This window comes from Canis aureus, chromosome 15 (assembly GCF_053574225.1).
Source record: "Canis aureus isolate CA01 chromosome 15, VMU_Caureus_v.1.0, whole genome shotgun sequence".
Lineage (NCBI taxonomy): Eukaryota > Metazoa > Chordata > Mammalia > Carnivora > Canidae > Canis > Canis aureus.
The window spans coordinates 19,526,484-19,542,001 of record NC_135625.1 but is presented as its reverse complement, the minus strand read 5'-3'; the positions used below and the strand labels follow the sequence as shown (position 1 = coordinate 19,542,001).

General features: G+C 51.2%; 1 long non-coding RNA gene across 1 annotated transcript; it reads left to right on the top strand.

Annotated features, from left to right (window-relative positions):
* Positions 1-7,431: 7,431 nt before the first annotated feature.
* LOC144284295 (uncharacterized) lies at positions 7,432-9,693 on the top strand. Its single transcript, XR_013352645.1, has 3 exons — positions 7,432-7,966; positions 8,387-8,456; positions 9,367-9,693. It is a non-coding gene; the product is annotated as an uncharacterized LOC144284295 (long non-coding RNA).
* The last annotated feature ends 5,825 nt before the right edge of the window (positions 9,694-15,518 follow it).

Here is a 15,518-nt window from a genome sequence, read left to right as displayed (position 1 = left end):
TCCTCAGCCAGGATGCCCTCCCCACTCGCTGCTCTTGCTCCTCCTTATAATGGGGATATTTTCTTTTCCAAGAAGCTCATTTCCGACCTGCTGTTCTGGGTTAGGAGCTGCTGTCTGTGGGACAGCTGCACCTGCCCTTTCCTCCTCCTTACACGGTCCCACTAGGCTGTGGCAGCTGCACCATGTTGCCCCGGGGACCAGTGCAGTATCAGGTGCATGGCTCAATTTGGTGAAAGAATGGGTGAACGAATGAATGGGAGGGTGACTTAATCAGCCCTGGTACTTACAGTGGCCATCAGGGCACACAGTGTACGGCAATCCAGGGCTGAAGCAACCTGTGAGACATCCAAGACAAGTGCGCCCTCCGGACTCCTGGGGCAGGAGCAAGGGAAGTCACCAGGGACTTGCTAACAAGCTCCAAACAAGCCCTAATAACCCAGTTTTCGACAGTTTAATCCAGTTCAGATGCAGTGTGAACCCTTCACAGGACCTTGGGATCATTAACTTTAATTGTAATAACAAAAAACACACCTACCAGGGCAGCAGCAGATCTCACTGTGCCCATTTAAAGGAAGAAAAGGGGCAGCACTCTGATTCTCAGGAGCCTCCTCCCTCACCCTCCCCAAACCTCCTGCATCAGTTTGCATCAGCTTGCATACCAGCCCCTTAATTACCCTAACCTCATTAAACCCCAACCATGAGAACTTTTGGGGAGCAGGTGACTTGAGAGCATGAGCTCCCCTTCTTCGTCTCTGGCCTCTGATTAAATTACCTGCTTGCTGTCAAATACTGTTTGGTTATTTGGGAAACGGTGCTGAGGAGGGAGAGAACCCACCACTTGGGTGATAGGGCTGGGGTCTGGCCGGCGACTAGTTCCGCAGTTATCTTTCAGCTTCAGTAAAATCAGGACCACTTCCTCCACACTTTTTTCAGGCCATCATCTTTGTTCTAATGACTTTAATGAAACAAGCCCAGAAAATTAAAAAAATTAACCAGAAAATCCATCAATCGCAACCTTGTTTCGAGGAAGCAGCTGTCCTTTTTTTCCTTTAGGTTGATCTACAAAGACCCTTCTGGACGTTGCACACATACCCCGTCTGAGGTCCGAGTCCTCTCCTTACCACCCCACTCGGTTTAGTCCACAAACATTAATGAGCAAATGCAAAGTTCTAGAATCTCTGGGCACCAGGCAGAGGTCCTTGTACAGGGGCAGGGGGTCAGAAATTCTAATGTGAGGCAGCTGCAAGGAATACAAAACCAAATAAACAAATATCAAGGGATTAGAGCTGAGGGCTGTGCTGAATCTAGGTCTAAGAACAAGGAAGGCAATGCCAAGGGAGTGCCAACCAGAGCTCTCAAGAATGTAGCCAGCACAGAGCAAAGGTCGTGTTGGTCAAGGGGAGGCCGCGTGGTCAAAGCCTTGCATCAGGTGCTCGTGGCAAAATGGTCTTTGAAGAACCCAATGCACTAGGGATTTGCTTCCAGAAAGGAAAAGAATATGAATTCTAAAGGAATAGAATATGAATAGAAGCTTCCAGAAAGGAATAGAATATGGCCATGCCTTCCAAACCTTCCTCAAGCATCCAGTCGGTGGGGATGGCAGACAGAAACAGATCACTAGTCATACCTGCAAAACAGACTGGGAAAAATTAATATTATTTCCCATCCACGCCCATCTAACTTTCCACAAGGGTGGTAAGTAGGTTAATAGTAATTTTTCATTTAGCCTCGTGGACAAAATGCACGTTAGTGCTCACTTAAGCACAGAGTTTACTTACTATGCCTTTGATATTAAAAATGGCGGCATAAACCAATGTTTTAATGTAATCTTCAAAATTTTAAAGTTGTACATGCTCTGTGGGAAAGAGATAAATCAATAAAATCAATAAAAATTTTTGCAACACTCTTGTTTTGCAGAATTTTTAATTGTCTTAGCCAAATTTAGGTTCTTTAAAGAAGTAGTAGGTTAGGTGGGATATAAATTATAAACTACTAAGTAAAACTAGGCTTCCTTGATTCTACTATTCTGTCTCTACCATAAGGTATTGCCATTTATAATTAAAGATTAATTTTTAGGGGGGATATCACATCATTTAAGACAATAGGAACTACTATTTCTCAGGCAATTAAAGATCCTCCTTGTTTTAATTATAATTTTCTAAAATAGAGAGTTTCTCCAACTGGGAATCAAAGATGCCTACACATCTGCAAGATTTTAATTTTGTAGTTTTGTTTTAGTGATGTTTTTAAAATTAGCACTTACTAAAGATGAAACTCACCAGGATAATTTACGTTTGATATTTTCAGAAAAAGCCTTTATGTTTCCTAAGTCAACGTTTTCTCAAATTGGGGCTCACGAACAAGTTCTGGGAGAACTAAAAAAAAATATTTCCCTATAAATTCCTCAAGTTTTGCAAACACTGTTGGAATACATTTTCAAAGTCCATTCTTTTCTGGTTTTGAGCTTCAAAACGATGATGTATTACTGTTATATCTCATATTTTGTAGTATCTCTTTGGCATGAAACTAAGTTCCTGGCTATTAGAGATCTCCTTCTACTTTTAATTCTCAATGTACTTTTGTTTTTCCATAGTAGGTCTTAGCATCTGCCTGGTTTTGTCCCCAGGACCATGGTTTTCTTCAGTGTTGTTAAAAGTGCAAGTAGGAGTTGCACGAATTCTGCAAGCAAAGTAAAGTACCTTTATCTTTTGCTTATTATAAGGGTTATAGAACAGTTTGAAAGCTTCACACTGCCACCCTTACAAGAATAAATTTCAAATTATGTAAGGGGTCATGACTGCGTTCACCAAATGCTGAAAGCACATGGGATAAAATTCAAATAAGGGAGGTCTATTCACAATATCTGATAGCGTGAGCTGGATTTTTAATAAGGAAATGTCAAGCAGTAGGATAAAGAATTCCAATCTGGAATCACTCTCCTGGCAAGGAATAAACCATTTAAAATTAATATTATTCAAATCCTGCCCAACTTCTTGGGCTAAGCTCAAAGACCACTTTCTTAGAGATGTTTTCCCAAATCCATCCATTGCTTTCTTTTCTATAGCTGGCCCTGATCCCCTTTGAGGCATCTCCTGTAATCTGTACGTGGCCTAAAGGACTCCCCATCTTTACCTTCTAGGTTAGTTATTAGGTGATGTCTTGTCTTCCCTATAAGCTTATATACCGTCTTTTAAGGAGGGGCCATATTCAGCTGTCCAGAGCATTCATAGCGCACAGTACATATGTATCTGAGTAGTTAACAAGTAATTACCTTTATTATTATTATTATTATTATTAATCCAAAATTTGTTTATTGGGATAGTTTCCCACTCATTTTGATCCAGGGCATATTAAATACTGCTTCTGTCCGAAGGAGCATCCTTCTATAAGCCTTGCTTTTCCTCCAACAGCCTGGCAAAGGGCAATGGAGCAGCCAACACACAAAACTATCCCTTGTGCATGGCCAAGGACGGCGGTGATTTTGTAGCATCCTGAGCACTTCGTGTCCATGAAGTAGGAATTGGAGCTCTGCACCAGGCACTGCTTCTTGTGCTTCTCTTCTCTTCTGGGGACGAGTGGAGGCAGTTCTTTTCGAGGGGCACGTTCTCATGGGGTGGTCATCAATGCCAGAAGGAACAAGTGACTTCTTAGATGTGAAACATTGCTCATGGGTCACACTCCAGGCTCAAGGGGACGACCTCCCTGCACCTGTGTGTGAGCCAGAGATGCTGCTGCAATGCCTGTCATCTGGCTCGTTCTCTGGGAATATTGGCGGAATGAATGGATGGTAAGAGATTCAAAGGAATCCCATGAATGGATGGGAATGGCAGGTCCCACACAAACTTTGGAAGCGCCGGAGTCACTCTTTCATCCAAATCAACCCCTCATCTGGGCCAGAACAGATGGAGCAGAGAGGTAGTACTGCAGAAAAATCTCATCCTGCCACTCCAACCTCACCCTCAAATCCCTTTCCAAAGCATGAAGTTCTTAGTGTGACATGACTCAGTCATTCATTCAACAAACATTTCCAGGGCGCCTTGCTATATACAGACACTTGCCTCTGACAGGCTCTGGACAGTCAGAGGTGAAAAGGCGGACTCCTGCCCGCCAGGAGCTCATGTTCTGAGAGAGAGAAGGACAGTGAACACCAGCTAATGTGTCTCGAGAGGGGCCGGAGGAGGTGGGGCAGGAGGAGTGAATGAGCTGGGCCAGGAGTTTGTACCCTTGGAATCCACAAGCTCCAACAAGGGGACTCTTGGACATTTTCTACTAACTTCTTCTTTTTTTTTTTTTTTTTAATTTTCTACTGACTTCTAACTGAAATGGAGCATTCCCTTTAATGATGAACAACAAACCACAGCGGTTTAGTAGTACAGATAGTTTGACGCCGATGGAAACCACAGACATTTTCATATTATATTACGGTTGTTACAGATATGCTGCAAGAGTTAACTATTAACTATTATCGCTGTCTGGAAACTATGGTACTGGTCACCTCTTTGCTAGATCTTGTTACTTAATGAGTCAATAAAGAAGCACATCTATTACCATTTTAAAAATATTTTGATTGCTGGATTCCAATGTAAATATTTTCCTTTGTCAACTTATGTGTTTTATCTTTTCATTGTATCGTATTCTATTTTATGTACTTAAAAACATTTTCTGGGGGCACCTGGGGACTCAGTCAGTGAAGTGTGGGACTCCTGACCTCAGGGTTGTGAGCTTGAGCCCCACTTTGGGTGTAGAGATTGTGTAAGAATAAAATCTTAAAAAAAAAAAAAAATTCCCAAGACAAAAAAAAGAAACAAAACACCCCACAGTATTCTGAAAGGAATCCATAGGCCTCTTGTGGATGCTCAACGAAGCCCTGAGTCCAGCCTTTCCCTGGTGGCTGCCCCCAGCCTCCCCAGCCTGGGGATCTGCTGTGATCTCTGATCGCTGGGCCTTGCACATTCTGTTCCCTCTGCCTGGCTCCTCCCTGCCCCGTAGGCTCCCGTTCATGTGGACGTGACACATCACCCAGTGTGCATACAGGACTCTCAGTGAGTGCCCCTTGTCCTCTCCCTCATCCCCACCACCTCTCCCAGGCTCCCCCCACCCCACCCCGCTTGCTCCACAGTATCACGCTGCCTCTCATCATCTCTGCTTGTCCATCTCTCTGAATGGTCCATGACCCACTGCACAGTGAGGACTCCTCCTCTCCACCTCTGACTCCTTGTGCCTGGTATCCCCGACGTGCTCATTATAGCCACTCAAGACGAGGGTGCCTGGTACTGGAAGGGATGGATGGATGGATGGATGGATGGATGGTTGGATGGATAAATGTAAAGTTTTGGAGGCAGATGCAAAGTCTTTCACATTTGCAGTGTCTTTAATCCATTTTCCTCATTTTAGAAATAAGGTTTTCCTGTCTGTTATCTTTGTGCTGGTAATCTCTGTGCCCTTGTCCCAAAGCAGGATCCTAGGGAACCATGGTGGGAAACCCTGACTCTGGATCCAGCCTGCCGGCCTCAGCCACAGGTCGAGCAGGTGGGTTGGTGGCCACAGGAACCACAGTTGATGGCCTGGGGATCTGATCCTCTTCATCTGCAGACTAGTGAGACAGTCGCCCCGAACTGCCAGGAGAGGAGCACCCCGATGAGAGGTCCGTTGACTCGTGTCTAAGGGGAAAGAGCACGTGCACCGGCAGGCGAGCTGGGCCATGCCTGCCTGCCGAGCTTTCTCTGATGGCAGAGGCCCCAGTTTTAGAGGACTCCCGTTGTACAAAGGCTGGGAAGGGCCCCCTGTTTCGGCCAGTGCCTGTGGCAAACCACCCGGCCCAAGAAGTGCAGTTTCACATCACCCTCTGAAGGTGGATCTGAAGACAAAATACAGAATAAAAAGAGTAACTGTGGGACGCCTGGGTGGCTCCACAGTTGAGCATCTGCCTTCGGCTCAGGTCGTGATCCTGGGGTCCTGGGGTCGAGTCCCACATTGGGCTCCCCGCAGGGAGCCTGCTTCTCCCTCTGCCTGTGTCTCTGCCTCTCTCTGTGTCTCTCATGAATAAATAAATAAAATCTTAAAAAAAAAAAAGAGTAACTGTCATGTATCGAGAGCCTCCTATGTGCTCTGTGATTTCCATAAATATCCCTCCCTGGTCCTCACCGTCACCTTCTCAATGGTCCTGTGCTGCTACTCTTGTCACCTTCATACACAGCCTAGGAGACAGGCTCACAGGCGTGACCTACGTTGTCTCAGGTCACGTAGGGGCTGAATCCAGGTCTTCCCATCCCAGAGCTTGCCTCTTCCATTTCGTTCCTTCCTTCCTTCCTTCCTTCCTTTACTTATTTATTTATAAAGATTTTTTATTTATTTGTTAGAGAGAGAGTGTTAGGTAGCATAAGCAGGGAGGAGGGGTAAAATGAGAGGGAGAAGCAGGACCCCGACGTGGGGTTCGATCCCAGGACCCTGAGATCACGACCTGAGCCAAAGGAGATGCTTCACTGACCAAGCCACCCAGGTGCCCCTCTTCTGTTCCTTTAAATAAACCTTTGTTTTATGGAAAAGTCTCCTTCTCTGGGTGTGAAGAGTCCGTGTAAAGGTTTGGAAGTAGGACCATTTTTAGGAGTATTAGGGGCTTTTCAGAGGTGCTTTATATTGACAGTGGACTAGTGCTTCCTTTGGGAACGGCCCAGGGCAGCCTTATTCTGGTGGGTTCCAGGATGGGGAGGGGGGTTGCTGGCACAGACCTTCTCCCTTGTACCCGAGGTGTGTGGGGGTGGGGGTGGGCAGGCTTTTTTGGCAGCAGCCTTGGAGCAGGACCAGGTGCACAAAGAGACAATGTTATAGAAAACTGACCCCTGTGCTTCGGGGCCAGAATAATACCGCAAAGAGTTTTTTTTTTTAATTTATCATTTTTATTATTATTATTATTTTTTAAAGATTTTATTTATTTATTCATGAGAGATACAGAAAGAGAGAGAAGCAGAGACATAGGCAGAGGGAGAAGCAGGCTCCATGCAGGGATCCTGATGCGGGACTCGATCCCGGGACTCCAGGATCACGTTCTGGGCCAAAGGCAGGCGCTAAACCACTGAGCCACCCAGGAATCCCCTCATCCCCTCATTTTTATTATTTTTAAGTTTACAATTCAGGGGTATTAAGGGCACTTATATTGTCGAGCGGCCATCACCACTGGGTGTCTCCAGAACTTTCTCATCTTGCAAACCTGAAACTCTGACCCCCTTCACCACTAGCTCCCCCTCCCCTCCCACCTCCCAGGCCTTGGCCACCACCATTCTTTCCGACTCTGAATCTGACTCGAGCTGTCTCGCATAAGTGGAATAATACACTATTTGTCTTTGTGATTGGCTTATTTTTCTTAGCATGAGGCCTCCAAGATGCATCCGTGCTGTAACAAGTGTCAGAATTTCCTTCCTTTTTAAGGCTGACTATTGCTTTGCAGGGAAGAGGCTGCAGTGGCCTCTGGCCTGCGAACACTGCAAGCCAGCCCGGAGGGCTGCCTGGAGGAAGGGGCTGGGCGCTTTGGAGGGTCGTGCGGGATTTAGCCGGTTTGGGCAGGAGTTGCATCCTTGCTGTCCTGTCTTCTGGTGGCACCGGGCTCCTGAGACAAACGGCTAAGAAGGGAGGAGGGGAGGTCGGCGGAAGAGAAGTGAAAGGTCACCTTAAGATCGAGCTTCGCTGAGGCGTTAGGGCAGCCAATGTGATTTTTGTTCAATGTGATGCTTTTAAGCGCTTTCAATAACAAGGACTTTGTGAAGGAAAAGACCATAACAAAAAAATATCACGGGGATACAAGGATTTCCTTTGCAAGAGGATTTATGAGCGAAACCTCCTTCAGGCTCCCTTAGCACACTGTTTTCGGGGAAACCGGAATAGAACAATCTGTAGCGAGAACAAAGAGCCCTGTGTTGGGAAAGACATGTGGACCTGGCAGCAGCAGGTGCGCTTTTGTGGGGAGACCGAGGTAGGTACCCCCCTCCCTCAGGCTCTCTGGCCAGGGCCCACTCAGCCCTGAGAGCTCCTAAGTCTCCAGGACATGGTCGGCTGCTAAGAGGGGGGTTAGTCTCACTGCTCTAGAAGGTTCTGTAAGCAAGTGACCTGAGCTCCATCCCTCTGCTCCACGCTCCTTGAGTTTTGGGGTTCAGGCATGATTGAAGCAGAGCTCTCCCAACTCCAGGTCCCCAAAGCCCCCCCTACCCTGAGGAGGGCCTGTCCCCTCCTCTGCCCCAGGGGATGCCCACCTTGTGGTGGCGATGTCCGGCCTCTTCCTGGTGAGCATCTGAGTGTAGTGACCCTGCCAGGCTGGAGATCACAGTTTCCAGAAGCTTAAAGCCAGGCCCGGATTGCTTGTAGGTACTTAACTCATTTGACCGCTTGTCCATAGGGTTTCGCCTGGGCCTTGAACTCGTATTTCCAGCCAAGATGGATCGGACTCCAGGCTCCCTGAGGATGAGGTACCACGACTGTCCGGGATCGCCGCCCTCCACCAGGGCCCCAACCCTCTTACGTTTTCTACAGCCTGTTTTGTTGTTGTTGTTGTTGTTGTTTAAAGAGAGGGAACAGAATTGACAGCTCACTGGCTGCCCAGCCCCAGGGAAGGGTGATTCCGCAGCATTCTGTGTAACCGGTGCTCCCCTCCACGTTGCCCTCAGGCAAACTTGACCTAGGCAATGATGCAAATTCAGATTTTATCCTTTATTCCCAGAAATCCCTCATTTTGCGACTCAGAGCTAAGGCTAATGTGAGTCCTTAGGCTGATATTTCCTTTAAAATCCTTCGGGGAGGGGCCTGGGGGGCTCAGTTAGTTGGGCGTCTGCCTTCAGCTCAGGTCATGATCTCAGGGTCCTGGGATCGAGCCCCAGATCGGGCTCCCTGCTCGGCGGGGAGCCTGCTTCTCCCTCTGCCTCGGCTACTCCCCCTGCTTATTCTCTCTCTCTCTCTCATTCTGTCAAATAAATAAATAAATAAAAATCTAACAAAAGAATAAAGAATGTCATTGTGGAACACAGGACCGCAGCCTCCTCCGTCCACAGAGTCCAGAGCTCTCTAAGGGTGGGGAATGAGGATCATGTGGGGTCCCCAACCCCCACGAGTGAGCCCAGGAACTTGGCAGTGGAGTCTACACCTGGGTTCTCCAAAGTCAGCCAGGGCATCAGAAAGGCTGGGGTTGATGGCAACCCCAGCGATCCTATAATCTACCAGAGGCTTGAAGAGTCCGGGGTCCGCCTCCACCTCCACCCCTCCACAGCCTTCCTGCTCAGTGAGCCTCTGCTTTTCTTGCTTTGCATCCTTTCCGTGAGGAAGCTCATCGCAGCCGGAGCTTCGATGGTTATTCACTGGTCTGTGTTGAAACTCCCCCTGCAGCCACCACTTCTCCGCTCCTGCAGCCACAGCTTCTCTGCTGGGCCCGAAACCCGTTAAGCTGCAGGGACATACCACGGGCACAGTGACTCCGTTCTGCCCGGGGCCACCCTCCCACCTGTGCCACCTACCCCGCCAGCTCCCGTCTCGCTTGAGGATGTCACTGTCAGGATCCCTGGGTGGCTCAGCGGTTTAGTGCCTGCCTTTGGCCCAGAGCGTGATCCTGGAGACCCGGGATCGAGTCCCACGTCAGGCTCCCTGCATGGAGCCTGCTTCTCCCTCTGCCTGTGTCTCTGCCTCTCTTTCTCTCTCTCTCTCTCTCTGTGTGTGTCTCTCATGAATAAAATAAATAAAAATCTTTAAAAAAAAAAGGATGTCACAGTCCATGTGTGAATACTGAAAGCTCTTTGCCTCCACGCTATAGGTCACAAGGGTCTAGCGACTCCAGGGACCTTGACTGTCTCTTCTTGCCCGTTCATTTTCACTGCTCTTACCCTCGGTTAGGCCCCTGTGGTGTTACCTTTACTACCGAAGAATCTTCTAACCCATCTCTCTAGCTTGTTGTCAGAGTCTTTTTAAAGTTTTTGTCCTTGGAGGACAAAGCGCAAACGTGCCTTCACATGAAATACAGGGTCAGGCCCTTGCCACCCAGAGGAGTCTTCTCTGCTGCTCAGGGGCGTCAGGTGAGTTGGTCAGGCCACCGGTCTTGGGATGTCCTCCTGTCCCAGGTCCTCACTCCACATCTGCTTATGCCCTGGTGCTTCCCTCCCAGGCACCTGCGCCACCTCACGGTCCTGCACCCTCTCCGAGAGGCTGGTGTTGCTCAGAGCTTCGCCGTGAGCCCCCTTCTCTTCCGTCATAATCCCTCAGGGATGGCGTCCTGGCCATGCTGTCAAATCCCATCGGAAGGCCAAAGACCCCCCAGTGTCGGTCCCCAGCCCAGATCTCTGAGCACCTGAGGCACTGGTCCAGCCACGCGCGTGGCATCCCTGTGCAGGTGACAAATAGCACTCCGAATATCAGACAAGAGCTCCTGATTCTTCTCCTTCCTTTCTTCTCCCCAGGGCGGTAGGAGTTAGTGGGACAGTTAGGTAGTCGGGGCTGCAGTCCCCGCCAAGAAGCTAAGGAGTCGGGACAGCTGAAGCAGACGGCAGTGACACGACGCCCTGTCCCGCAGCTGACACAGGACCGCGCCGACATTCTGCTTTGCAGCCTTTGCAGGAATGACCTCTGCGAAATGTCCTCAAATAAGGCAGTTAACCCCGAAAGCATTTGCCAGGATCACGGGCTAAGGGCAGTTAGACCTAAGCCCCCAGATGTCAGGGGAAAAAAAAAAAAACAAAGGCCACCAGCACCTGGACGTCAGCCTGATGGGTGGACAGAGACGTAACCAAAGCCCCGATGGGCAGGACTCAGCTCACGCGGGGTGCTCAGTAAAGTTCCGCGAAAGAGCTCATAGAAACCCCTAAACTTAGAGCCTCGGGGGACAGCCCACTCGGGTCCCCCTCTCCCCCCGGGGGCTTCGCACTCTTGCTCCAACAGACTCGGCGGCTGCCCACCCCTCTCCGTCTCCTCTACCCCTTCTTTCCTCGGGGTGCCCGGACCGGAACCCCAAGGACACGAATCCTGTAAGGAGGTCTCGCCCACATCAGGACGTGGTGCCCCCGGCCACGCGGAGCCTCGGCCCGGATCCTGGGACCCGCCCCTGGCTGCTCCCGCTCACTCGCCGCCCGAGGCCCCCGTTCTCCCGTCCGGCTCCGTGGCCCCGGCGCTCCCGGCCCCCCGCACCCGCACCCGCACCCGCGGCCGAAGTAGCCCGCACACCGCGCACCGGCCCGCAGGGCTCCGGCGGCGACACCGGGGGGCTCGCCTGCACCCCCGCCCCGCCTCGCCTTCCCCAGGTCTCCCGCCTCGGCGCCCAGCGGGCCCCACGCAGCTCCCCTTCCCTCTGCCAGGACCCGGCCCCCAGGGCTCCGCTTGCCTCTCATCAGTAAGACCACCCTGTGTGACCGCGACCACCCTGCGTGACTGTGACACCCTCCGTGACCGTGACCACCCTCTGTGACTGTGACACCCTGCGTGACTGCGACTACCTGTGTGACTGTGACCACCCTCCGTGACCGCGACCACCCTCTGTGACTGTGACACCCTGCGTGACTGTGACCACCCTGCCTGACTGCCACCACCCTCCATGCCTCTGCGACCACCCTCCGCAACACCCTCCGTGACTGTGACCACCCTCATGACTGTGACCACCCTGCATGACTGTGACCACCCTCCACGACCGCGACCACCCTCCGTGCCTCTGCGACTCTCGGCAGTTTGGCGCTCACTGTTTCACCATGTGCCGTCTCCGTCCCCACCCGAGGGGCAAGCCGGTGCACTTCTGTGTCCCTCTCTCTTTCTCTCTCTTTTTAAAGTAGCCTCACGCCCGGAGCCGAGCCCAGCCCAGAGCCCAACGCAGGGCTTGAACTCGTGACCTCGAGGTCAAGACCCAAACTGAGATCAAGGTCGGATACTTAACCGACTGAGCCACCCAGGCGCCCCCAGACCGTGCATTTCTTAACCAGGGCCAAGCCCAGTGTGTCACCCATCGTAGCTGCTCAATAAATATTCGTTGAATGACTGAATGACCGTGACCCTGGCTCATTCTTCTAGTGTCCCCTCCCATCATTTCTAGTGTCACCTCCCATGTACCTCATCCTCCCTCAGGCCGCTCGTCAAGCGGGTCCCAGACCGGGCGCCACCACAGCCCTGCCTTTGCTCCTGTCCCCTCTACCCGGGGTCACGCCCCCGGCCCCAGCCCGCCCGCCCCTCCCCTGCTTCTAGCGCAGTTGTTTCCATCCCTGGCAGGTGCTTGGGTCACATTCATTAGGGATTCGGTCTCTCTCCCTGAGAAAGGTCAAGTCCTCCGAGGGTTGGGGGACGCCTGGGGCGTGGACTCCCACCGGGACCCAGCAGCGGGGAGCGCGGAGCAGAAGCCAGGTCTCCCCTCGGCCCTGGCCCCCAGCAGGTGCGTGGGCTCCTCAGGCCTCAGCCCTGCTGGGAAACGAGGCCGCCGTGGTGTCTGAGGCGTCGGCTGCCCCGGAGCCCCCAGACGCTCGGCTGCCCGAGAGTAGGGCCGAGGCCGTCGCACCTGTTACCTGGAACGTAGCCGTCGGGATGGGGAGGCTGGATTGCTCCGGGGGGACTGGCAAGGAGAGCCCGGTTAACCCTGAGATAGACGGCTTTTCATTTCTACTTGTGTAGTGGGTGGAGACGGTGACCCTGGCCCGGACAGGCCCGGGCCCCCCACCCCACCCCCAGGCCCCTCTGCTGCTGCAGTTTCTAAGTTCCAGCCCTAACCTGCTGCGGGCATCGGCTTCCTGGCCAGCGGTGGGGTCCCCGGGGCGGGGGTGCCCTCGCAGCCTGGCCCTGGTTCCAGGACGAGGCACGGGGCTCCGTGGGTGCTGGTAGCCTGCAAAGCTTCCGGACAAAACCGGAGAGGCCGTCATGCCCCTGGGCAAAGATGGCTTTTTACGGTATTAAATGAGTAAGGCCAGGGCTTTGGTGTTAGATGGGTTGGGGCTTCCACCTCTGCTCTACGTCTGGGAGGCTAATTGGCTTATTTAGGCCTCAGATTCCTTATCTGCTAAATGGAGGTAATAAGAGTGGCCACATCGCGGAGTTCTTGCGAGGATAAGGAAGATAACAGATCCGGTCCTTTTCCGAGTGCCTGGCAAGCAGTAAGTGGTCAATAAATCTGGCTATTAGGGTGACCCTTTATTCCCTTTCGGTCCTCTCGGGAGCTGCAAGACAGGATGCTCCCTTCACTCCCCAGAATGGACATCGCTCGTTATTTTTCAAGCGTGAGTCTTTTTAAGCTTTGGAACAAAATCTCAGCTGGGGCTTTGGGGGCAGAAACAGCAGATAACTGGGTTTTCAGAAACACTCTGCCCCCAGACGCCCAGCGATGAGAAGGGGCTTTCAAACCTGCTGCTGGAAGTCCGCACCGCACGTGCCCTCCCGCCAGCACAGGCGGCGGTCAGTTAGCAGGGCCTGGGCTCCCCCTACGTCCTCTCCCAAATGCCATCGCCTGGAACCGACTCAGGGCACCCGGAGCTGCCCACAGACCAGAGTGAGTATGTGTGCGGATGCGTCCTGGGGTCTATGTACATCCGGACTCTGGCCTGGGAGCTACAGGGCAGCAACGGTGAGGTCTCTGGGAAGGGTCCCCACCTCCTCTCAGATCTGTCCCCTAGGAATGTGCCCTTGCCACCCGCTTCTGTCCGTTCACCCCCAGAATGTCCTGAACAGGCCATGTCAGGCCCTTGGCAATCACTTCCTGGTGCGGACTCCCCAGAGATCAGAGGAGCCGCCTGCTGTGGGTTTAAAGGCCCTGGTGCACGTGCTTGAGCTTGCAGAGCAGTAATTAGTTTATACTTGTTTATGTTAGACATAGAGAAATATTTTTCTTTTTTTAAAGATTTTATTTACATATTTGAGAGAGAAAGTGTGAGCACAAGGGGAGAGGTGGAGGGGCAGAGGGAGAGGGAGAAGCAGGCTCCCTACTGAGCAGGGAGCCCCATGTGGGGCTCGATTCCAGAACCCTGGGCTCACGACCTGAGCCAAAGGCAGATGCTCAACCGCTGAGCCACCTGGGCGCCCCAGAAATATTTTTCTTTACTGTTTCTGACATTTTCCTTCCTGCTCCCCCCTTTTTTATTCCAATAGGCAAGGACTAGATCTTTTTCTTTTCCTTCTTCCCAAAATTGTTTGGTAAAACTTTCAGGGACACTCAACTAATAGACTGCCTGGCACCTATAAATCAAACCAATCAAATCAAGTCATTGATAAGTTCTCTGAATTTTAACACTTTTTTTTTTTTTTAAACCATCGATGTCTTAAATGTCTGGAGGCCCGAGAGTCACAGAGCTGGTGGTGTTTGGGAGATTGGAACAGAAAGGCATAAGGGGCGAGTCACCTTGAGCAGAACAGCAATAATCAAGAGGTAGGTGGGGAAGGAAGAGGGTTGGCGAAGTCTAGACCAGATCAACCGCCTTTCCACCTTGTACATAGCCCCTGGACTGAGCTTCGGGGTACGGGGGTAGTACGCTCAACCAACGATTTTGAAGGGTCCTAGGCCTGAGTTCCTGGCTGCAAAGCCCTGGGTCTTGGTTCTCAAATGGTAAGCATCAGAATGTTCGAGGATTCCTGCGGGAGATGGCTAGCCTGCAGAATGCTGCAACCCCAGCTCCCTCGGGAGGTTCTGACCCTTGATGTCTGGGCTGGCCCCAGTGATGGGCCGCAGCTGCCTCATGCTGGCTCGAATGAGCCGCATGTTAATTTTTCAGGCATTCTGGGAGTGGGTTGTTAAGCATGGCTTTGATTAAAATTGAATTATATGGGGGCGCCTGGGTGGCTCAGTGGTTGAGCATCTGCTTTTGGCCCGGGTCGTGATCCTGAGGTCTTGGGATCGAGTCCCACATCGGGCTCCTGGCATGGAGCCTGCTTCTCCCTCTGCCTGTGTCTCTACCTCTCTCTTCTATGTCTCTCATGAATAAATAAAATCTTTTAAAAAGTCAAATTATATAAACTTACAATTCAATTATATTAGAAACAAAATATTTATTCTTAGAATTTTCATTTCCTAATGATTTTGATTCAGTCATTACCTACACTGTTGAGGTTGTTTACACCTATTATGTCTATTTGGTAACACTACTGTATCATGATACGCTACAGCACATCTCTTCCCAACTACACCTTCCTTGACTTCACATCTGTAGCCTGGGACTGGTCACGGAAAGAGTATTTATACCACAGAAATGGGCAGAAGTCTATAAACCAGGGCTCCCACAATCCAAGAGCCACTACTAAATGTTTACTGGCACACGGCTGGGGACAGAACCCCAAAATCAAGCTGGAATAAGCCCCTAGCCTCCTTGGATCAACACTGCGAAGTGTAGACTCAGGAACCCAGCCCCAGCCTCCCTGTGTGCTCTGGGAAAAAAAAAAATTGAGGTACCTGCATCCACAGCTCTATAAATGACCTTCTGACCGTGGGCAGGGTACTTGTCTCTGAGGCTTTAGTTCCGTCACCTACAAAATGGGTCTGCTGCTAGCGCTCCTGCATTCAGAGGTGGTGGGGACGGGATGAGCTAACATGAGTTCGA